At 41.7% G+C, this 25,134-nt stretch overlaps 1 protein-coding gene across 1 annotated transcript in view; it reads left to right on the top strand.

Moving 5' to 3' along the window:
* FERMT1 (fermitin family member 1) overlaps positions 1 to 25,134 on the top strand; it is a 213,159-nt gene that overhangs the window by 9,055 nt on the left and 178,970 nt on the right. Inside the window, exon 2 of the mRNA XM_029593498.1 lies at positions 23,676 to 23,853. The gene's annotated coding sequence lies outside the window, so the exon portion shown is untranslated. The remainder of the gene's footprint in view (positions 1 to 23,675; positions 23,854 to 25,134) is intronic.

The following is a 25,134-nucleotide window of genomic DNA, read 5'->3' as shown; positions in this document are numbered from 1 at the left end:
ACCACCAGCTAGGCTGGAGTATGGAGACAGACACACATTAGTTCTTTTATTAGACAGGTATTTAGAAATCACCAGAGGTGGCAGTAGTGAGCTGATATGCCCGGCAGGGCAGTAGTCCCTCAGGTACTGGAACAACGATCCCAGGATGGCTGAGCTGTTGAGAAACTGTAGAAAGTGAGTAGGCAGAGTAGGCAGAGTTCATGAATAGAACTAGATGACAAAACTCACGTAAGGTCTCAAGTAAGCTCAGAAGCTGGAAAGGATTAGGCCCTCGAGGAGCGAGTACCTGGTTCCAGGGAAAGCTCTGAGAGAGCGATGGTAACTCACATTTGTTTGTAGCAGTGATAGCTTCCAGGCAGTTGAGAATCTTCAGAGTGTTCAGGAACATGGGCCCTTGAGGAGCGAGTACCGGTTCCTATCTGTAATCTGAAAATAGAGAAAAGAGCAAGGCCCCCGAGTATCGGGTACCTCTGGTTAGTTCGAGGAGGTAGAGTAGCTTGCGAGAAAAGCCGAAGCAATCCCCTTGCTAACTCTGTTAGCTTTTTCAAAGACCTTTAAATATTGGAAGCAGATGATGTCATCTCATGGGAACGCCCCTGAGGTTCGCGCCCTTGCTGGTACAACATTCGGGACGTGCACGCGCGCGCCCTAGGCATCAGGACAAGATGGCGGAGTAGCAGCGTCGAGCCGGTCCGGGAATGCCGGAGGGAGACGGCATGGAGATGCTGTGGTAGCTAGCTGTCCATCAGACCCGGAGGGAGTCGCCACAGAGGTGAAGAGGGCGGAGTGAGGGCGTCGAGCAGCGACGGACACAACAGAAAGGTTCTCTTTTTGGAAGCTCTGTTAGAGTTAAAGGGCATTTTATTATTTTCATTACTGCAGTCATAGCGCTTTCACTATGAGAGAGAGACAGAGGTGCTGGGTTGTCTGTTCACTAGCATAAGGCAGTGGAAATGGAGAAGTAATGAACACAAATGATTTTTTTTGTCCCTTTCTGAATGCACAGTGCACTGCTTTTAGTGCAGACTGCAGAGAGGTAACAAAAGAGCAGCCTTATCAGTCAGTCAGCAGTGCACACACATACTCTTTGTGTGTGTGTGTGTGTGTGTGTGTGTGTGTGTGTGTGTGTGTGTGTGTGTGTGTGACAGAGAGAGAGAGAGATTTTTGCACACACTGCTTGACAGCTAACTCTGCTTGACAGCACTTGCTAAGCACTGAAGTGAACTCAGTCTGTCAATTAGATTGAGTGAGTGTTTTAGACACTCAATCAGAATTAGTGGTACTGAGGGGTTTGCTGCCATTCTGCCTTGCTGCCATGCCCATGATTCTACATCTTGGGAGTCATTCAGCCACTTTGTCTTGTAGTCTTGGTCCTGGCACTATACATTTGGGGGTCTTGCTGCCATTCTGACTCATTGCCTTGCTCTAACACTATACTTTAGGAGTTTTGCTGCCACTCTGCCTTGCTGCCATGCCCCGGTTCCTACATCTTGGGGGTTTTGATTCCTTCCACCATGCTCCTTTCTTGGATATCCTGGGTGTTTTCTTCCCAAAACAAAAGGAAAAAAATTTACAAATTTCTCTTTCCACCTCACCTCTTTTCTGGTTCTTGACCTTGCAAGTTTGCTATAACCTTCCCTGTTGTTCTCTCAAGTATGCTATCAGTAACCCCTGCTGCCAGACCCATCAATGAAATAAAGTCACCCGGAACTACCCGGTTGCTCAATCCTTTGGTGCAGGAACTCAGACTTCAAATGAGTCAATTCCAAAGGGGTAAATCAATCCCACCAGGACCATCACCTACAGCACCCCAAGACTTGGCCTGTGCTCCAACAGAAACATAGGCCTAAAGCCTTCCCAGGAACAGCCTACTCGTAGCTGCAATATCATTCCACATGTCTACAGCATCTTCTGGAGACAGAAATATTGAAGAGCTGATGGCAGCATCACACCCTTATAGAGGGAGTGAAGCCAGCTTTGAGCTTTTTTGCTCTGTCTCAATCTGCTGGCAGGGGGAACATTACCTACTTGTCTGGACTGGTCTGGCATGGATGTTAAGGAAACAGTATTTAAAAGTGTTATTGTAGTATCAGCAACCTGGTATTCCTCTGGAAGTTGTACAATGAATGACAATTGCTGGACTACTCAATCATTTACCCCACTGCAAAATCTCAGTCTTTTGTGCAATAATTCCCAGTAATAATTTTCTACAACTCCCAACTTAAATGAACAAATTTAATTAATAAATAAATAAAATAATGTAATCTTAAAAGAACCAAACAAATGATTGTGGCCTAGAAAATGAATAAACAAGCAAAATGAAATTTTTCCCTCTGCACATCCCTATTAACCAGTATTAACATCAATTTTAATGCAGGTGTTAGCTGATAGTTTAATGCTTGATTTACTAAATGTTGTAAATAAATAAACTTGGTGTGAGAGTGAGTTTTACTGTGGCCAGTAAAGCATGTGCATTACCGGCAGAGGAAGCACATCTGCTTACTAGCCATGGTAAAGTTAGCTCATAAATGGGCCTTAATCCACACTCTCACTCCATAAGGAGAAAGAATATGTGCACCACACACACACACACACACCCATACACACTGCTTGCCCCTTTGGATATCTTAAGAATTGAATTGGAAGGCAGAAAGGCACCATCTTCCATCCGTTCCCATTGGAACCAAGATTGAAAATATTGCCGTATAACCGTATGCACTCTTTTGCCCACACTTCATCAGTCACCATTTTCAATCTCAGCAGCAAAGGGAAGAATGGAGGTGCGCTCCCTTTTTACCCTCACCTCAATTCTAAAGACATCTAAAAGAGTAGGCAGGAGGATGGGGAAACAGGGAGAGGGGAGACTCTGGCAGTCATATATTCTTTCAGCTTGGGAAGCTGAGGTATGGGAGGAAGGTTCAGCCACATATTCTTTCAAATAGGTGAGTAGAGGGATGAGAGAATACACAGGACAGTATATATTCTTTTTCATTGGGAGTGTTTTAGGATAGGAGAGAGACTTGGGAAGTTATATAGACTTTCTTAGCAGAAGTGGAGGTCAGACCATGAACTGCTTTAATTCTGCAGTTGGGTAGAGGAGATCATGGCCCATATTGGGCCTTGCTTTAATCTCTTAAGGTGAATGCTATAACTTTACTTCTCTGGAAGTATAGTTAAATTTGAGCATTAGCCAGTGGATTAACACAGATTGTTTATTTTGCAACATTTGCTCTTGATATTAATGATCTTCTTTGCATGGTAATGCAGCTCATTAACATTTTTTCATGTTAGTCCTAATAAACTCAACATTAAAGTTAACATGGACAAATGCCTAAAGTGTTTCAAGTACTGCAAGCAATTACGCATTTTATAGCGCTATAATATGCATTAACACTTGTTTAATGCATGTTAATGCTTGCATTAATGTTAATGCACATTAGTACATTGAGCCCTGAAAGTAAGAAGTTAAGTAACTACTTGGCATCATGAAATCGAAATAATGGGGCCAATATACTAACGCCCATTAAGACTAATGCAGCATTCACATGTATCAACATGCTTAAAATGTGTTAATGCGGCATTAGCCTTAACATGCTTGTGTGTTAGTCTCTATTAATGTTAACACAGAGTTAATGTGAACTAACACAATAAAAATATTAATGAGCTGCATCACATGTGATTAAAGTATTGCATTAGACAACAGAGATTTAACATGGCCTGATATAAGCCCTGATCTCCCCTGCACCTCCTCTTACTTCCCTAAATGAGAAAAAAAGACCTCTTATCTTCCTAATGAAGCAGGTATGCTCCTCTGGGCCGAATCCACCTCTCCCACCCATCTGCTGCCACTATTAGCATCAATGTGTTTGCTTCAGGGTCTTCATGACAAATAGGTACATGAACACATTCCAACAGAGTCACAATACAGCTTAATTTCCATCAGCAAGGTATGAACAAAGCTTTTTTATGGAATCCTAAGTCAACCAAATATCCTTCAAAAATCCCAAAGTAAGGGAACACTTTGGGCCATTAGATGTTGCTGAAGAATTATAATTTGAAGCTTGGTATGTAAAAATAGAAAACTCCCTTATGGTTATACAGTTTCTCTCTTCCTTTTGACTATTAGTTGGGTATTATTAAACATTATTAAATATTGCTTTATTTGTATGTTCATGATAGATTGCCTATCTCATCAAGGATTTTTCACCAGCATTCTTTGAATGTGAAACTGTAAAAATAATGTGTGTGTTGAGTTCTTTCTGTACCTGGGTTTCTGTACATTCAAGTCTTTTTTTTTTTAGAGGGCATGCTGGTAGAGCATGACAGGTTCTAAATGCCGGTGGGCGAGTGTGCGTCAGTATCTATTATCGGTTCTGAGCTATCCAGCCAAATTCAAATTTTCAGCCTGCTCTCTAGTTTCAGGTCTTTTCCTTTTCTTCGTGAAGATATGCTTCTGCATTTAGCCTTTGGCACATTTGATCTATTTTATTTTCCAAAATATATATGACATTCAGATCAGTATCAATGCACATTAACAGCTGGTTTTTACACAGGTATTATTTCCTAGAAAGCAACATCTGACCCCCTACCCACCCAATGCAGCAGGAAAGCTCTCCAACGTCAACTGGAACTCCTCATATCCCCTTCTCTCACTCCGCCCCCCCCCCCCACACACACACACTCACACACACCCCAAAGCAAAGGACCTCAAGAGATCAGCCAGCATCATTTTGTGTGGAGGAATTAGTAGGGCAAGAGGTCAAAGTGGTCTCTGGCTTCTGCACTGCAACTGATAGGATATGCTGGCAGTCTCAGCCTGGGTGGAGGGAGAGTTACAATGGGGGGGGGGGGGAGGTTGATTGGCTGAAGTAGTCTACCTGATGCATCAAACAGGTTGCAGAAGGTTGACACAGGAGCCCTTCCTGCTGCATTGGACAGGTAGGGAGTGGGACGATCATCCCACTAGAGCCATTTTCTTCAAGGTGCAAGGATGATCACAGTCCATCTCAGGCCCTTTGTTAATGCTGGTGTATCAATGGCATTACTAACATGCCTTTCTAACATCATTAATTCAAAATCTCTCACAAAGCACTGGTTTTAGCATCCTTTAACACATCAGGCATTTAATGCAATGGTAATTTTTACACATCTTATTACACAGGCCCCAATGTCATATATCTGTTGGAAAAGAAAATAGAACAAAGAGGCAAGGCCTACCAGTGGAATAGGTGTAGGCCATCACTGGACAGATTTGGGGCATGTTTGCATTAGATTCAGAGAGAAATGGTAGGAAAAGGGTTTTGAGTTTAGGTAAAAGACAAGGGGGAAGGAGGCAGTTGGTGTTGAACTGCTTGTGAAAGAGTTTCTGTTCATCTACCCAAAGTGTACAAATCTCAACTAAATAGATTGGAGAGACCATTTTTGCCTTTATCTGCCATCAATTACTGGTCACTATGTTAGAATCTTTCCATTTTCAAAGTATTTACTATGGTCCTAAGGTCCTGGACAAGAAGGAATCAGTGTTTCCCAAAGAGTGGAAGAAAACGTTTGCTCTAGGTGTTTTCTCAAGAAGTGAAACAATCATATCCTTAAAGTGGGAGAGTGCCAGTTTCAGGTTATCTAGAAGGGAGGTAGAGCGGACATAATCTGCTATGATCTTAAGAGGAAAGGAGCAGTATTCTGACTTGTCTAGTCAATGTAACAAGGTTTCAACCAGGTACTTCACATTTAGGAGAGAAAAGGAGCCTGTAACACTATGGTATTTTAAAGAAGCAGGAGGAGAAGAAAAGATCCTGCAGCAGAGCAGTACAGCCTACTACACAGGATTTCAGGTACCCGGATATCCTAAGAGGTGTAGGTGCTCCTTAGCCTATTCTGAAGAAGAATCTGTGATAATGAAGCAAGGAGATCACATCTGTGAGACCTGTGGATAAGTGAATGGAGACAACTAATTCTTTACCCAGTAAATGCAGACTATCTGTTGTTGTTATGTGTGTTTGTGGATCCTTGGGTGCTGTGGAGGTGACCACGCCCATGGGGAGGAGCCCCGCGAGGAGCCACAGCTCTGGGCTAGACTTGTACTACACAAACACAAGAGTTATTTTATTAAACAGCTTGAAGAGAACCACCAGAGGTGGCAGTAGTGAGGCAGTCTAGTAGTTGCAGTCTCAGGGACCTCGGCAGAGGGAGCCCTTCTCTCCTAGATGACATCAGGAGGTTCTGCAGCAGGTCTCCCAGCGAGGAGATACTGTGGATGGGATAGACTGAGAGTCAAAGTATTCACTAGGTGTTTGCTGTTGAAATGCGATTCCACCAGGTCTGTTGTAGAAGGTACAGACACTGAGGCAGGGAGAGCAGGCCCTCGAGGAGTGAGTACCTGTTCCCTGAAAGGCACCTGAAATAAAGCAGAGGGTCCCCGAAGAGCGGGTACCCAGGTTAGCATATACCCCGAAGGGCAGAGAGAGAGAGCTTCCTGCGACAGCACGGAAGCGGCAGAGTAGCGTAGACAAGAACGGATTCGAGTCCTTGCTAACTTGGGGAGCTAGCAAATGAGTGAAGGTAATATATCCGGATGGTGTGATGTCAGCATGAGGAACGCCCTCGAGGTTCGCACCAAGGGTGGTAAAAAGACTTGGGTTGCGTGCGTGCGCGCACCCTAGTAGGTACCTGGAAGGAGCAATGGCGGGAGTCTGCACCATAGCCATTCCAGGGACGCCAGAGAAGTTGGCTTGTAGACGCAGTGGTAGCCATCTTGCCCAGGTAAGCGGGAGGAGCTGGGAATAAGGTGAGGCAAACTGGGCGAAGCTGTTGAGGACCAACGGATGCAACACTATCAAATCATTTCAATACAGGAGGAGGAATAGCCTAGTGGTTAGAGCAGTGGGCTACAAACCAGGAGACCAGCATTCAAGTCCCACTGTTGCTCCTTGTGACCTTGGTCAAGTCACTTTACCCTCCATTACCTCAGGTACAAAACTTAAGATTGTAAGTCCTCTGGGGATAGGGAAATACCTCCAGTACCTGCATGTAAACCGATGTGATATCTCAGATCAAATGTCAGTATACAAAAAAATAAAATAAATAAATATACCTCTGAAAGTGTGAAGACTGTTTTTTATGAGTTCTAGTCAGTACATCCCAAGGACCAAGAATTATGCTTTTTCCCTGCTTGGGATTGAGCCCCAACTGGTACCCCTCCATAATGAGGACAGAAAAGGGGGGTTATAGAAGTTTGGCAAAAAGGCTGGGGCAACCTGCACTGAGTGGCCATGGTTATAATCAACAAAGAGCATGTAGTCAGCCAGATGTTAGAATTAGAGCCTTTGCACTGGTGTCCAAGTTTGATAAAAAGGGCAAAGTAAAAATTAAAAAAAACATACATCCCATTTTAATATATCTTTTTCTTAAATGATCTTAACCGCCACTAATCCTCCTAGGATAATACAATTGACCATCATACTAAGCATCATTGGATCGGGTTACGCCTTATATTACTGTTTGCTTTATGCATCATCATAGGTCAAATCTTAAATGTCAATTGATCCTTTGTTCAAAACTTTTTTTATGCAAATAAAACAATAACTTGTCATTGATACTTATCTTCTTGATATCTTGTTTATACATGCACCAAACTGACCCCTAATGTCCATTATTGACATGGATCCATGTTTTGAAACAATATCAATGTTCTTCTTCAGGGAGATAGTCATTGGTCAATCTTGATTTACCTAAAAGGCAATCATGAAATCTCTTCAAAATAATCTCTATTATTGTGTTTCACATCTATATATTACTTACACCATACTTCTATAGTCCAACATTTCCTTTAGCAATGTTCTATTGATGTCATGGCTGCCAAAAAGGAAGTGATGTTATACATTCATCACTAATGACACTGGGTTTGTTTTATATACACAACATCAGTCAGATTAAAGAGTACAAATCTAATTCTGTATTAAACCCAGAAAGTGATGTGGTTTCTAAATGGAAAATCCTATTTGTTCTTACTGATTTAATCTGTATATTTGAGCCCCTCCTTGTCTCAGCAGTTACACTGTTTCCAAAATTCTCCATTTCAGCTCCCTAAAGGAATGAGACTGTTCCATTCAGAACTGTACCACTTTTGGTAGCTACTTGGATTAATTTGATGTTTTGTGGCAAGTCATGACAGAAGACCTACTGTTGGTTAAAGTATGTGACTATTAAGAGTCAAGAGAAAGATGGCAATGCCTGGAATGGTCCACTAGCAGAGGTTGTGTTTGCCAGTACTATATAAAATTTAAATGTGCTTGGGACAGATATATGGGGCAATGGTTGGAACAGCATTACTATGTTACTATGTTAACTATGGGAATTTATGTGATCATCTAGCAAACTGATAGAAAATCAGACACTGGATGTTTCACATCTATATATTACTTACACCTTAAAGGGATGGGGGGTGGCCTTTCTAGATTTTCAAATTTATTATTGGGCAGCCCTGCTGACATGTTGGTTAAAGTATGTCACTATTAAGAGCCAAGATTTGGATAGGTACGGAGGTGCCAAAGCATTGGCTTTCACTTGAGGGTGGGGGGTGTTAGAAATAGGGACTTGGCCTCTCTGTTACATTTGCCTAGAACCTCAACTATTAGCAGAACGGCATGTAGAGCTAATCCCATCCTTGCTCATGCAATCCAGATTTGGCATGCTGTTAATCAGAAATTAGGCATCTCCTGTACTGCCCCATCCAGGACTGGTACAAGGTCTGAAGTGTCCCAGATGGAGATCACATGTTCTATCTCTCTATCTCTCTCCTCATGCTCACATCACTAAACCCATAGCCGCCACACTACACAGCTGCCGTTGCAACTACCAGACCACTTTCACATCTCTCTCCCACTCCAAGCTAAGCCACTGCCCTACCTTCTAGTGGCCCCGGTTCCTGCATCTTAGGCAATTACCAGTCCGCCTAGTGCTTCCAGTGGCCCTGGCCCCATCATATATAGTATGTTTCCGTTGCACAAGAATCCACGGTTATGACCCATCTCAGGTGGGTGTGACCGTATGATCACTAAACTTTATATTTGTATAAGAAACCATTTATGTGCTGAGGAGACTGCACCAGCTTTGATCACCACCTGGCACAGGGACTTATCTCAATTGGAAAGGTTGGAAGCAGATATGATGAACTTTGAAGATGGTTTCTTTTTGTTCTAAAAGCCAAGAACTGTTATTTAAATTATTACATTGTTTATACCGCACCCCCATGTTTTTTGCTAAATTTAGTGCTAGTGGCCCTTTATGCTGGCAGGCCTGTGGGCAAGTGGACACTTATTTTCATGTATGCTGGGAATGCCCTGAAGTGCAGGAGTTTGGGTACAAATCCTAGCACTAATTCAGCAGATCTGTGGCTGTACCCCTTCACTGGACCCCCTGCATATGTCATCTGGGTCTGTGGAGAGAGAGGGTGAGAATGAGGAGATTTAGGGAATTAATGAATCGTTTATTACATGCAGCACATCTTACTATAGATCATATGTGGAAGCAAACAGCTAGTGTGTCCTGCTGGAAAAGAAAAGTGGTCAATATTGCTGTTATGGAGCAGCTAACGTACTTTCTTTGGGAGCAGAATTTCATATAACAACACTTGGTCTCCATATTGGGAGTGGCAAAGGAATGGAATGTTTGCTTAATTATATATATTGTATTTAGCATGGATATTTTTTCTGTAGCCTGTTGTTAAATGTTTTTTTTAATAATATATGTTTTGTACTGTATGTGCCTTGTTTAAATTAAAAGTTTGGAAAAAAAAAAAAAACAGAGACTGGTTGGGCAGACTGAGTGGATCAATTTGTCCTTATCCTTGATCATCCCTATCACATATTAAACCTAAACTGAAATCCTTTTACTTTAATCCAACCTTCTCCTAAAACTCCTATTATTCATTCATTTTTGACCCACCATTAATCTTGGAGTGAATTTTCAAAGGAGTTCCACCTGTAAAAATAGCATAAATGCGCATAAGTATACTGTACGTGCTTATATGCTATTTTAGCAATGTCAAGACTACGCACATGTACATCAGATTTTATAACATGTGTGCGCAGGCGCGCGCATGTTATAAAATCAGGGGTTAGCACACGCAAGGGGGTGCACACTAGTGCACCTTGTGCGCGCCGACACCCGCAGCCTTCCCCCGTTCCCTCCCCCTGTTCTAACCTTCCCACCCCTTCCCCTAACCTTTCGCCCCCAGCCCTACTCTAAACCCCCCTTCCCCGACCTTTGTCTTACCTTTTGCTCCTGCCTCCGGGCAGGCACAAGTTGCACGCACCGGCAGCCTGCCAGCACGCAATCCTCCGACACAGCGGCAAATGGCCGCTGTGCCGGAGGCCTCTGGCCCCGCCCCCATCCTGGACTGCCCGCCCCACTCCCGGACCGCCCCTTTAGTAAAGCCCCAGGACTTAGACGCGTCGCCAGGCCTTTATAAAATAGGCCCAGCGCACACGTAAGCCGCTCTACGCACGTAAAGCTTTTAAAATCCGGCCCATATTTTTCAGTCTTGTGCATACATTTTTCCAGGGAAAAGAAGGAGCTGTCTAGGAGTTCTCTGGGGCAGGCTTCAGCCCTTTCTGCCACTCTTTTTAATAACTATATGGCCCCTTTTTGCAAACTGTTAGCTGGGTTTTTGAGGGATACTGGCCATATGCAGACGATATCCAGTTTTTTCTCCCAAATTGTCAGCTTGGGCTGAAACTTTCAAAGTTGTTTCCATCTGTCTGTCAGTCGTTAAATGCTGGCTGGTGCATAATATGCCATCCCTGAGCTTTTAAAAAGACAGAAGTCATGGTGCTGCAGCACTCTAATGAATCGGTGGTGTCTTTCTCTTTTGTTTTTGGGTGTGACCCTTCCTGTGGTGGCTCAAGTCAAGAGCCTGGGTGATGCTCTAGATTCAAGTTGATACATGACTGCTCAGATTAAGGCAGCTCTTCGTACTGGCTATTTTAAACTTCGTTTGGGGTCAGACCTCTAAAATCTTTACTTATCAGCCATCGGTTTTGTTCTACAGTCCAAGCATTAATACTTCCTTCTTTGGACTATTGTTACACTTTGCTGTTGGGGTTGCCCTTGTCTCATTTGCATGCTCTATGGGTGTTGCAAAATTTCATCATTTACCTAATTTCTGGACAGAAGAATCGAGATCACATCTCTCCAGTTTTGAAAGAACTAACTACACTGGCTCCGAATCCATGAAAGGATCCAATGTTAAATCACTTTGCTAATCCACAAACAGCTTAAAATTGACTTCCTACCCTGGATTAATCAAATGTTACATGTGGACAATCCTCCAGTAATTTTGTGTTCCTGGCAGAGAGGTTTTCTAGAAATTCTTTCAGTGTATTATGTTCATCTCTCTGAAACCCAAGAGTGGACATTTTCAGTAACCAGCCCAGTACTGTGCAACTCACTACTATTAGAGCTGCGTATGTTGAGTGTACTAGAACTTTCAAAAAATTGCTGAAGACTTATTTATTTAATCTGACATACAGAGATTACGATATGAAGTGTATTGATGTAAGGCTCCTCTGATTTCTTGTCTATTTTCTTTCTTTTTAGGAGGATTTTATATTGATTATTTTTATCTTTGTATTTTTTTTTATCTATATTCTTATTGTGAGCTGCTTAGAGTGATCAATTGGCAACATATAAATTCTTGAAATAAAGAAAGAAAGTAATGTGATAGTTCCTATTTTGTAAGAGATACATGCATATATTTTACCAAACTTATTTGTACAGTTTTATACCTGCTAATTGATTTGTGCAAGTGAAATCGAACTTGTCTGTTGTCTGCCATTTTTGGGTGGAAGGTCTGGGTAACTGGTGGGGGTGCAAGGTGAAGTGCTAGAGGGTCTGCGTATATTGGAGAAGGATTGGATGAACTGATGAACATATTGGTGAACTGGTGATTCCCAGTATGCAGGTAAGTATTTTCCAAATAGCATGTGCGGTACTTTAAAATGCCTGTCTCCACCTAAAAATCAGGATTTTTTTACATATCAAAATTACACGCATATATAAATATAAAATGGATAGAGAAAGTATTTTTCATAATTGTAAAACTTTGTGCATAATAACCCAGAATTAAATATGGAAACAGATATTTTATAAAGTGTGTGCATTCTCTACTTTTCAAAATACTCATTTGTAAGAGTACTTGGAATCACCACTTTGCTGATACCTCCACCCATTCACTCAGCCCTGTACCACTTCACCTGGATCCTCCAGCACTTCCCCCTGAACCCCCACTAGTTCATCTGGATCTCCCACTCAGAAACTGCAGATAAAAGACAAGTCCAATTTCAATTGCACAAGTTGATTAGCAGATGTAAAAGTGTCCAGACAAGTTTGGTAAGGTATGTGCATATACTGCTTTTGAATCCTAACCCAGAATGCATCTAGACCACACTTTTTTTTCCCCTGTTAACATTTACATGCTAAACTACAAGTACAAGCGTATTTTTGAGGTTTATAAAAATAGCATAGGGATTATTTATGCTTTCATAATTTTTGATCCCCAAGGCTCTGTTTTTTATTTCTAGTATATGCAAGAACAATATGATCTTGTCCAAACTGATTATTTTCGCTATCTACAATTATGCCATTATGCACACAGTTTGGATCCTAATCATTTGAAAAACAAATGTTGGTAATCTGTTTTAGAAGTAATTGATATACAGGAGCCCAGTTGTCTTTCCCTTTTAAGTCTCCACAAATTATTAATATATTTAATAATTCTTTTGACTTTTTAACTTTATTAGAGAAATGGCGACAAGATTTGCAAGTGACATATTCACTTAAATTACTCCATATGCAGCATCATAACACCTCAAGATATCCAGATAAATTTATCTTATGTTGAAAATGGCTGGTTATATTCAAAAGTTCTTTGCTCGATTATTTGCACAAAGGACTTTAAGAAAACATTAAAGATGTACTTATTTAGTCAAACCTGTGAGACTACAGTCTCTTGACTTCTGAATATCATCATAGCAGCCTTCATTTATTTTCATACTCATCTGCTGTCTTTGTTTAATTTCATTTAATCTTTATTTTATGATTGTGGTCTCTGATTATTGTGAATGATTAAGTATGTAATCCATTCCATTTCTTAAAAATGCCCGACTCTGGCCGAGTTTCGCTCTCTTACATGGAGCTGCCTCAGGGGCAATTGATTGTAACAGGACTTAGGTTTGTTTGCAAAGATGATATCGCAGTAATATTCAGTGTCGTTGAATTTCTTGTTGTGTCAAGAGACCTTTTCTCTATCCATACTGCATTACCTCATGGTAATAACAGTGAACGTGATTTTATTCAGATATATATGGATGCAAAGCATACAGAGAGTATGAGGTAATGCAGTATGAATAGAGAAAAGGTCTCTTGACACAACAAGAAATTCAACGACACTGAATATTACTGCGATATCATCTTTGCAAACAAACCTAAGTCCTGTTACAATCAACTGCCCCTGAGGCAGCTCCATGTAAGAGAGCGAAACTCGGCCAGAGTCGGGCATTTTTAATAAAGGGCTTATTTTTATCATCCGATTCCTATTGTCTTCACTGTCACACAGCCAACTGGATCGGCTTCCGCTTTGTTTCTTGTGTAATCCATTCCAAACATGGGACCTCATTTTCTAAAGTATCGCAGGCCTGCGATACTTTAGAAAATCGCACTAAGGGGGGGGCGGGGGCCGAAGGAGAGGGGGCGGTCCGGCAGCGATCGCACCGCCGCGGTGCGATCGCTGCCGGCATCGCGCCCAATAACTACACCATAGAAGGTGTAGTTATTGGGCGCGAAATAGAGAGCGAAAAGGGCCTTACCTTTCCGCTCGGCGCGCTGTCCTCGCGGAGTCGGCCCCGGTGACGCCCCTGACTCCTCCTCTTCCGGGGCCGACTCCGCCCCGATTTCAGTAGCGCAGGCCTGCGCTACTTTCGCTAGCTATCGCAGGCTTGCGCTAACAGCGCAAGCCTGCGATAGCTTTGGAAAATGAGGCCCATTGTTTTTTAATGTAGTGGAATATAAGTTCTTTTAAATAAATAAATAAATAAATAAATAAATAAATTGATAGATAGATAAATAGATAAATAAATAAATATGTGTGGCTGCACCACTGAATATCCCTCCAAAATTATCCTAAGTTTTTTCAATTTACTTTGTAATCCCGCCAGTGACTGAATATTACCCCTTAAGAATATTATAACAGATAAGTACCATAATGCCCATCTAGTCTGCCCAGTTTACTTCCTGTAACAATTCCATACATCCAATTGTTCTCTAGCTTTCCTTTTACTTCTTTACATGGAAATAAAGTTTAACAGACAAGTATAGGGTATCTTTTTATTGGACTAAATATATGTTTGACTAGTATTTGGGAATTGACAATCCCTTCCTCAGATCTGAAGGTGACATTTGCTAAAAAAAAAAATTCCATTTTCAGACCTGTTGAATCATCATCCAATATCTAAACTATGTGCAATAAATAAGATTTTAGAAAAGTGGGTCTTGAAAAAATTTGATGATTTTAATTGTATTCAACAAGGAACAATTTGGTTTTCAGAAGAACCAGGACACAGGAACATTGTTGGTTTTCACTGTTGGATGAGGTACATTGTTCTTTAGAACATCGTAAATCTGGATTATTAGTTCAACCTGACATATCATCTGCTTTCGACACTGTGTGCCGTGATTTACTTCTGGCTAGGTTCCAGAGTATAGCAATAGATGGGACAGAATTGCAGTGGTCTGGTTCATTTTTGAAAGATAAATTGCAACATGAATGTCAAAAAGATTGCTTTTCTGATTAGTATGTTGGTGTTTCTCTGGGATCGACTTTATCAACTGCTTTAATTAGTGGTAGATTTTATAAAGTTGCGCGCGCGCCTCCATTTGCAAGCGCTACCTGTTGAGCGCACAGGGACACCCGATTTTATAACATGTGTGCACAGGTGCATGCATGCTATATAATCGGGTGGCAGCGCGCACAAGGGGGTGCACAATTGTGCAATCTGCGCACGCCGATGCCCACAGCTTTCCCCCTTTCCCTCCCAACCCCCAAACCTAACCTCCCTTCCCCTAGCCCTTCTGCCCCTTAGCCCTCACCCACACCCCTCCCCAACCTTTATCTTACCTGTTGCACCTGCCTCCAGGCAGTAACAGGTTGTGCATGCCGGCAGCCTGCCGGCATGCGATCTCCCGGCCCAGCGGCAAATGGCCTCTGACCCTGTCCCCGGACTGCCCCACCCCCGCCCCTTCCTCGCCCTTTTTTCTAAGCCCCGGGACATACGCACGTCCCGGGGCTTTACGAGCGACGCCAGGCCTTTCTAAAATAGGCCCGGCACAAGTAACCCCATCTAAGCGCGTAAATCCAATCCAATGGTATGATTTCTTTCACCGTTGGGCCTCATATATAAATTAAATTATGCTGATGATGAACAACTTTTTATTCCCAGCATGGTGCGAATAGAAGACCCAGTTAATATGCATTTTTACTGTTTAAAACAAATCCAGAATTGGTTGACTAGGAACAGATTAAGTTTAGATTGTAGCAAAGCATTTATATTTGTGGATAGGTAAAGGTTAGGCTGACACTTGCCTGAATATTCATTTCAATAATTATAGATTGCCGATAAAAAAGGAAGCATATAATATGGGGGTATTAATTGATTTCAGGCTTTTAAAACCCCAAATTAGTAAAATAGCACAAACAACATTTTATAAATTGCACCTCTTAGGACTTGAGGATTATAAACTTGCAGTGCAATGGACAGTACTAAGTCACCTTGACTGTTCCAACCTGCTTATCTGCTTAAAGTTCTGCAAATTGTACAAAATGCTGCAGTAAGAATGATTTTAGGATTGCAATGAGGAGTGAGTCGCCAGTACTATTTGAAGGAGCGCCACTGGTTTCTGACTGAACAGCGAGTACAGTTTAAGTTACTGACTTTAATTCATAAGGCACTTTATTCTAAGTCACATTTTTAGCTGTGAAATTAAATTATGTGCCAACTAAAACTCTTCACTCCTTCTCTCACATGTTTTGCAAGTTCTATTCTTAAAGATTTTCATCTTAAAGGTATTAGATTGAAGGCTTCCTCTGTAACTGCCCCATTAGTGTGGAATACATTGCCACTGGATTTAAGTTTGGAACAAGATTATTTATTATATCGTAAACAAGTGAAAACAGCATTATTTTTAAAGGTATTGGTAGGAAATAGGTTTTAAGGTGAGAAGCAGGTGTGGGGTGTTTAGCTAATGAGCAGTTAAATGTTTTATTGCATGGTACACATGGTACATATATATGTTTTATATTATGTATGTTATGTTGTGAGTCATGATGAACATAGATAGATTCACAGAATATAAAATGTTTAATAAATAAATAAAGCAAAAATAAATATGGTGACACTGTAATTGCACACAAAATCTTTAAGGTACTATCATAATACCAAAGTGAAATCTGATTCCTAACATTATATAACATATCATCACAAAAAGGAATCCTAAATTTACATCAATACATATTACCCAAAATAGTATATTTTATTTATATAATCAAATGCACAACTATACATTGTACAAAACTATAAATAGCATATTAAACACGAGTTAAAATACCACCATTTTCCATGTGTACCCACAATACACTCATGTGTATTTATTATACTATACACTATTTATAGTTTTGTACAATGTATAGTTGGCATTTGATTATGTAGATAAAATTAATATTATATTGGCTAATATGTATTGACACAAAAACTTTAAACATTAAAATATAAACTCTAATCCAGTATTTGAATTTCAAAATTTAAAGGAGTATAGTATCAAAATAATATAGTGCTAAATTTTGCAATCTATTGTCTCTTGCCTGCAATGGGCTTGAAACAGTATCAGCATGTAGCACACTAATTCATCCCATATACCAGATCTCCTTGCCAAAAATGCCAACTGTTTGAAAAATACTAAATCACAAAAAATATTCTTAAGATACAGCAAAAAAGCATATCTGCATGTGCTAATCAATCCACGAATGTTAAAAATACATAAGCACCAATCAGTATGCTTTTGTAGATCCCTTAACCAATCAACAATGACAACTGTGGTCTCAGTCCATTTTTCAAAAGAAAAATTACCACTGTAGCTCTATTACATGTGAGCGAACAGAAGCCCCTCTAGTGCAACATTGTTTAAATATGTGCCAAACTTTTCAAGAACTTAGATTTTCATTGGTGGAACACTTACAACCATGAGCACGGGGTGGTGGTTTTGATTCACTCTTGCTTTGGCATGAGCAAAGGTGGATTATTAATTTGATACTATTGAACCCTGCAGTTTAAATAAAGAAATTGACTGATTTTTTTTTTTTTGAGACCACAGTTGACTTTATTGATTAGTTAAGGGACCTACAAGGTGGTACTGATTGATGCATGTGCCTTTTAGGGAGGTATATTTTTTTTCAAACATCATTTTCTGAAGCTTTGCAGCTCAATTGATATGTGAAATGAGGAGTTGCCTTGATCTTTTGTGTGAATTGGTTTTACCTTCTAACTGCATTACTTTAATTTTTCAATTTAACTTTTATTGTTTAAAGATGTGTTGGAGGCAAGGATTTTGCCGAAACATGGGCCATGTTGGATTGTTATAATTGAGATCACTCTCCAATGAATGTTCATGGATTGATTAGTATATGCAGATATATACCGTATTTTGCAGTTTTCTTCAAGAATCTTTTTTGTTATTTAGCATTTTTCAAACAGTTGGTATTTTTGGCAAGGAGATCTGATATGAATTGGTGTGCTACATGCTGATACTGTTTGAAGCCCATTGCGGACAAGAGACATTGGATTACAAAACTTAACACAATATTATTTTGAAGCATAAATAGAAATCTGCAGACAAAAACTGAAAAGGAAACTGCAATAAGACAGACACTGTATGTAGAGCAATAATGGAAAAACTGAAATATTGTCATTCCTCATAAAACATTAAACAATAAAATCAAGAAATATAAAACAATCATAACAGTAAAACCATACTAATAAAAAGAATACATATTTTTAAAACAGGTGACAAACAGAACATCTAATAATTAACATTTTTAAACATTTCCCAAACACCAATAACATATTTCAAAACTGCAGATCCATCAAATAACACCCAATAATTAAAACTAATAAAGATTAAATATATTCCTTACTCTTCACACTTGGGAACATTTGGTTTCCGGTCACTCTGAGATTGTCATGGACTTGTTGGGGGAGAGAGACCCACAAACTATCTCCTCTTTCTCATAGGCATACACTCTAACATGGACATGCTCTCACTCACACACGCTCCTTGACTCTCACTCTTACATGCATGCTCTCTTGCATTCCCTCCCTCTCTCTCCTATTCACATGTATGCTCTCTTTCTTATGCACTCCCTCCTACTCACATAAATGCTCTCCCTCAAGCACTATCACCCTCTCTCTCTTACTTATAAACATGGAACTCTTTCATGCACTCCCTTCTTTCTTATATACACACACACATACACATGCTACCTCACTCATACACACACTCACACCAGGGTCTCTCTCTCACCTTCCTTTCACTACCAGCTGGATGGGCTTTATGTTTTGGCTACCAGCCCTCTCTCTCACTCCCTCCTTACTTACTTTGGCTGTGATGGCCCCACCAGGCCTCTCCCTCTCTTCTATCATTGCTGCTGTGTGCCCCCAGTAATGCAGGGCCTAATTCTGTCTTCCCTACTCACCTACACCCTGTTTCCCTTTTCTACCCCCCTCCTAACTCATTCAGTGTTCTTCCTCTTCCTAGGTTGTCTTTCTGCTGGGAGGAGGAAGGAGCCCCACTAGTGGATGGATCTTCTTTATGTTCTCTCCCTCCACTCACCCCTCATATTGCCTCCCTTCCCACCTTTCCTCTCATTCTTTCCCCTCCCTTCATTTAGGCCTCTCATTCCATATCTTCTGCCTTCTTTTCCCTCCCTCATTCACTCCTCTCTTCAACATTCTCCCAACCCTCTCATTCACTCCATCACCTCGCTTCCTTACTTTATCTCTAATTTGGTCATGGTTCCCTCGCTTGGGTCTTCTTTCGCTGACGGGACCTGGCCTTCCTGCCAGCAGCTCTTCTCCGGGGCGGGCCTGGCCTGGCCTTCCCGCCAGTGGCTCTTCTCTGGGCTGGTCCTAATGCTTTTCTTTCGCTGGCAGGGCCTGGCCTCCCTGTCAGCGGCCTTCTTTGGAGCAGCCCAACACCAGAGGTGCTCAGCACTGGTAGGGAGGCCAGGTCCCACCAGCCAAATGAGCATTGGGGCCGCTCCAAAGAACGGAGCAACCCCGATGCTGGAGCACACCCAATGCTTGTTTGACTGGTAGGACCTGGCCTCCCTGCCAGCGCTGAGCACCTCTAGTGTGGAGTGCACTCTTTCTGCCCCACTGGCATGGCCATGAATCACGCATTACTTTCTGCAGGGGTACTTGGGGGGGGGCATTGTGCTGTAGAACTCGTCACCGCAATACAGCCATGTGGCGGCCGCAATGCGAACAGGAGCAGAGGAGACCACGTGATAAGCTAGACCAGCCACTGGGAGAAACCCAATCTTCTGATAGGCCAATCCACCCCTGCTTCTGTCATTCCCTCCTTTCTACCACCCACACCCAGGGCAGGTACATCCCACTGTGCAAGCCGTACACAAGGCAGTGACCTGCAGGAGGCGGCAGCCTGAGGCCAAGACCGAGTGAGCTGTTAGTGCCATTATCCTCCCAACCCGCCACATTGCGATGATGAGGAGCCGTGGAGCTGCACGGCGGTTCACAACCTGCCACATTGCGAACTTGAGGAAGTTGCAGGGCCAAGCAGCAATTCCCAACCCTCTGTGTGGCAAAGTGGAGGAGCCGTACGGCCACACGGCAGTTCCCAATCCACCATGCAGCAAAGAAGAGGAGGAGAACAGGGCCGCGTATCAGTTCCCAATCCTCTGCGCAGCGAAGAAAAGGCAGAGCCACATGGCTACACAGCAAACAAGAGGAAGTTGCAGGGCCATGTTTGTGAGTGTGTATATATGTGTCTGAGCATGTGTATGTGAGAAAGAGGGATCTTGTGTGTGTATGCGTATGTAAGAGGGAACGTGTGTGAACATGTGTATGTAGGAGGGATCATGTGTGAACATGTGTGTGAGTGAGAATGTGTTTGAGAGAGAGGGAGCATGTACATATGAGCATGTGTATGTAAGAGGGAGCGAGCATATGCGTGTATGAGGAAAAGAGCATATGTATGCATGTGTATGAGAGAGGAGAAAATGTATGCATCCCTCTCTCATTGATCCAGAACTATCTGAGTAACTGGAAATCAAAAGTTTCCAGGTATGGTGAGCGTGAATTATTTTATCCTTATTAGTTTTATTTTTTGGATGCTATTTGTATCTGCTGTTTTTAAATATTTTATTAGTTGCTTATGAGTTTTTAGTTAATTTATCTTCTGTTCAGCTGTTTTGAAATATTCTTATTAGTATGTTTATACTATTATGATTAATGTATTTATTATATTTCTTGATTTTATAGTCTAACGTCTGAGGATTGGTGATTGTTTCTGTTTTTCCATTGGTATACTGCATAGAGACTGACTTCTTGTGGTTTTCCTATTCAGTTTTTGCCTGCATGTTTCTATTTATACCTTATGGTTTCTTTTTCCTGTATTTGGTGAGGGTCTGCCTGTGTTCTGCATGTGTGATTGAGATGAGAGATTCTGCTAGCAAGTAGGAATTTATAACAGCTTGTGTTTCCTAATATGAGGTATATTGGTGTTTTAGGGTCTGGTGTAATATTTGCAGTGTTGCCTTTTCATAGGTAGGGTTGTTACATTTTTAAGTGCTGGCAGTTAGTGCTATTTTGGTGTGGGAGGTTTATTATATTTTAATTGAAATGTACTCATGGCTTTCTGAGGGTCAAGCCCACACCTAACACATATTACAGTAGCCCTAATGCCATATGGGCTCCAAGTGTTCTTTTTTTGTAGGTTTTTCTGGTTGGCACCAAAGACATGCACGCAAATACTTGTTATGATATTTTTTACCTCAGAAGACTGTACTTTGAATATTCTTTTTCATGTAAAATTATAAAAGCATTAAAGCAATATTATTAATTGGTACGAGGCGAGAGCAGGAGGAGGGGGTCCAATGGTATAAGATTTGCCTAGGGCACCTAATACTTTTGCACCAGCAATGGGTTTCAGGGGAGAGGGTGAAGACCTAGAGGGTAGAGGGGTGACAGTAAAGTTTAGATCGCTGGAAGGAACTGGGCTTTTTTTTGGCAGGCTTGAGACAGAGAGTGAATGAAGTGTGTGTGTGGGGGGGGGGGGGGGGAGGAGGAGGGGACACCACAATAATTGTTCGCACAGGGCAACGAAAAAGCTAGCATCGGCCCTGCCCACAGCCCAGTGATTTTCTTCTCAATCCCTGCTTAAACACATACCTCCATGATCCTCCTCTCATCCCCTCCTCATACCTCCATCCCCACCTCTGGTCCGGGCCAGCAAGAAGAAGAGAACAGCAACAGTGCCTTGAACCCTGTCCTCCCCTGCTGCCATGGGCCTGACTCCTGTTTTGAACTGTGCAGTACTGTAGTGCCCTAGGCTGCTTAAAGTGGCAGTCAGGTCCTGAGCAGCAGAGGACAAGGACACAGCCCTAGCCATCACCACAGCTCTCCTCATCTTGCCAGCCCAAATCAACATAGTGACAGCATTACCAAGGAGAATGGGGAATTGGGGATGACGGCTGGCACAACTATGGTCTTGGGCTCACTTGTGTCATATCAGTTATCAAGGCGGGGGTACAAGCTTCAACTCCCTGAAGCCCATATCAGGGAGAGGGAATGGAATCTAGTCTGTAACGAGGAAGCAGTATATCTTCATTTTGCCTGCCACCTCCAGATTTTTGCTACCTTAGGCACAAGTCTACTGTGCCTATTGGAAAATTCTGGCATGGTGTTATCAATGATTTGTACAGAGATAGTATCTCCTCCTTTTTCTGCTAGTTAGTTATACCTCTCTTTATATACCCTACAACTCTGCTGGTTCTGGCCACTGCTTTTTAAACACTATTTTGCAATGTTGTGACCCTCAGATATGATCATCCTGAGATTACTCTCCCATTTGGTGCACATTGCTCCTCTTCATGTAATTCTCCCTTGGATTACTGTTGCCCAATTGCATGACCCTACTACAGTGTTTAGCATTGACTCTTCCCTGTAAAGTAATTGAGCACTCCTCGAGCTTCCTTAGATAAGGTATAAAATGCCCTGGATAACGGCACCATCTACCTGAATGTAATCCACTTTAAAGTGCCTGAAAAGCAGAATATAAATCTAAATTAATAAAACAAAACTGAAGTGATAACAGTAGTATGAAAAAATATTTGTGTTTTATAGATGTAATAAAGTAAATTCAAATAAGTAACAACCACCCTTTATAACAGCAAAACAGAAAGATTCAGGGTCTCAATTAAGGATCAGGAGCCAGTAGGAAATCTCTGTTTTTAATCCAAGTTAATCTTTTAGCTAGAGCATCTTCATTAGTTCTATACACTAGTGCATCTCCTCTCTTTTGCAGTTTCCAACTGAAATCAAAGGAAAAACATCACTTTAGGATGTAAACTTTCGAAAATAAAAACCTCACAGGTGAATTTTCAAAGGAGTTATGCATATAAATGTAAAATACTATCGTAGCAATTTTCAAAAGCTTTCTACATGCATTAACGCCCACATTTTTAAAAGGCCATACACGTAAAATCCGGGGGATATGCGCATGGCTGGGCCTTGCGCGGCCGAGTACATTTTAGAAATGGCCCGGCCACACCCGTATCTCCCAGTACGTGCAGAAGTGCCGGACCTGCAAAAAGGGGCAGCCCGGGGAACGGGATCTGGGTGGGGAGGGTCAGGGTGGGGGCTGACCGAAGAAGCGTGCACCGGCAGCTGACAAGCGCGCGAAGTTACTTCTGCTCCAAAGGAGCAGTAGGTATCAAAACAAAAACATTTTAAATAGCTAGATAGGGGTTAGGGGGTCAGGGAGGAGAGGGGAAAAGGTAGGAAGGGTAGTTAGGGGGATAGGGAAGTTCCCTCCCAGTCCGCTCCTTAATTGGAGTGGACTGGAAGGAAACTGGGGACGGCCCTATTGCACTGCTGCACGTTTCTTTAGAACATCCCCCCTCGTTACGCATGTTAGAGGACACACACCCACACATGCATGTGCCAATATTAAAATCGGTTGCACATGTGTGTGCCGGGAACCGAGCACACATGGACGCGCATGTGGGTTTTAAAATCGACCCCTAAGTGCGCAACACAGGTAAATCCTGTGGACATTTCAATGGCATGTACTGTAGCAATTTTCAAAAACCCACATACATAGCTAAAGTGAATTTACATGTGTAAAACCCAATTTTAAGCGTGTAAATGCTTTTGAAAATTAGGACCTAAGAAAACCACTTGACAGATATTTTACTTATGCTAGATTTTTTTTTGCAAGATTTTCTAAAAGTAAAAAAATAAAACAAAAGTTTAAAGATGTGTAAATATCCTATTGAAATCAATGAGAAGCCAATCTGAGTAACTTTTTTTTTTTTTTTTTTTTTTTGCCAGCCACAAGCTGGCAGCCCTTCTGACGTGCTGGGAGGGAGCTCAGGTTACAGCAGCTGCCATTCCAGTCCTTCCTTCTGTTGCTGAGGGTGTGGAGAGAACAGGCCAGGTGCTCAAAGCAAAGAAGGCAAAGAGAGAGAAAGCAAAGACAAGGACAATACAGCACTCCCTGCCACAACAGGTAAGCCCTGTCCTGGGGAACTCATAAAATGCAAGGGCCAAATTGGAGACTGTCCAAATATTTTCCAAAAGAAGGGGATACTGTCTTTAAAATGTAATACTGATATCAATGAGTGTGATGGTATTGAAGTCTGTGGAGGCAAACAATATGTTGGGATGAGGGTGAATGCATTAAAATGAGAGGGTCACCCTTGAGATGAGGGTGTATCTGATACGCTGAAAAATGTTAGGAAAACAGATCTACCTAGGTTTCAGGTGTTTTACTGACACAGGTCAGAAAAGCATGTATTTATTATTTATTTATCTATTTGGTATATTTTATATACTGCTTGCATTAAATATTCACTAAGCGGTTAGCAATAAAGTAACCCAAGTCCCCACCCTCATCCAGTAATATACCAGTAATTGTTTAGGATGTCAGTAGTAGTCTGTTACCATGTGCACATATTTTTCTAAGTATGTCTCACATTCATTCACTTGGCTGCTCAGGAGACTGTCACCAGTCAGCACATTTTCCTTTGATCGAAAAAAAACCCCCCAACAACCCTCTTTTCATGAGAGGTAGCCGAGTCTTAGGATCCTGAATTCAGGGGTCCTGCTATAGACAGTGAATCAGAAGGACCTCTGAGAAAAGAAGTCAATGGTGTTTCTGAAGTCTCTCTTCACAACTATTGTTTGCTTTCCCTTTCACCGTCTGTCATATTACTTAATTCTGTATTTAGTTAAGCTGCACTGGGAAGTTTGTGTTCCTGCTCGAGGGATGGCCGTTTTGTGGGCCCTTCCTGACAAAAGGATTGTGTCTTGCACCGGCAGCAACAGGCAGCTCTCTTGCGGGCACGCCTGATCTAGAATAGTGCAGTAACTGCAGTTTTTTAGACTTCCTTTGTATGCTGCTGAATTTTACTCTCCAGGAGCTCCCAGCCCTGGTCAGTGTAAGAAAGAGAGAGCTGATGCCTGGAGTCCTTTCCAGCAAGTAACAACTAGCTTGGCTGGCTTGAAATGTTCAAAGTTCACTTTGAAACAAAAGGTAAATGAAACATTCAGAGCAGGAATGCAGGCAGCTTGATTCTTTGATGTTTAAGATTATTGACTTTTCCCTGGAATTCTTTCTTATCAAGAAAAGCAAGCCCTTAAGATAGGCATTATCACAGTAAGGTTTAATAAAATGCTAATGAATCAGACCCTTTCTGTCCATTCAGATTGTGTCATGTGTTTGTGGAAAAATATTTAAAAACACTTCTTATAGAATCTGCTGCAAACTAAATACTATTATTCTCTTTGA

This window comes from Rhinatrema bivittatum, chromosome 3 (genome assembly GCF_901001135.1).
Source record: "Rhinatrema bivittatum chromosome 3, aRhiBiv1.1, whole genome shotgun sequence".
Classification (NCBI taxonomy): Eukaryota; Metazoa; Chordata; class Amphibia; order Gymnophiona; family Rhinatrematidae; genus Rhinatrema; species Rhinatrema bivittatum.
The sequence above is the reverse complement of the archived record's forward strand: the minus strand, read 5'-3'. Positions and strand labels throughout refer to the sequence as shown.